Genomic DNA, 740 nt, shown 5'->3' with positions numbered 1-740 from the left:
TACATCCCAATACCATATAACGTTATACGTTATAACGTAACACTATATAACGTAATACTATATAACGTTATACGTTATATCGTAATACTACATATCGCTATACGTTATAACGTAATGTTACATAACGTTATACGTTACATCCTAATACCATATAACGTTATACATTATAACGTAATTCTATATAACGTTATACGTTATATCGTAGTACCACATATCGTTATACGTTATAACATATATCTACATAACGTTATACGTTATAACGTAATGCTACATAGCGTTATACGTTATAACGTAATTCTATATAACGATATACGTTATAACGTAATGCTACATAACGTTATACGTAATAACATATATCTACATAGCGTTATACGTTATAACGTAATGCTACATAACGTTATACGTTACATCCTAATACCATATAACGTTATACGTTATAACGTAATTCTATATAACGTTATACGTAATAACGTAATGCTACATAACGTTATACGTTATAACATATATCTGCATAACGTTATACGTTATAACGTAATGCTACATAACGTTATACGTTATATCGTAATACTACGTATCGCTATACGTTATAATGTAATGCTACATAACTATATACGTTACATCCTAATACCATGTAACGTTATACGTTATAACGTAATTCTATATAACGATATACGTTATAACGTAATGCTACATAACGTTATACGTAATAACATATATCTACATAGTGTTATACGTTATAA

The sequence above is a fragment of the Bombus pyrosoma genome, unplaced genomic scaffold, assembly GCF_014825855.1.
Source record: "Bombus pyrosoma isolate SC7728 unplaced genomic scaffold, ASM1482585v1 HiC_scaffold_4719, whole genome shotgun sequence".
Classification (NCBI taxonomy): domain Eukaryota; kingdom Metazoa; phylum Arthropoda; class Insecta; order Hymenoptera; family Apidae; genus Bombus; species Bombus pyrosoma.
Note: the sequence above shows the minus strand (reverse complement) of the source record.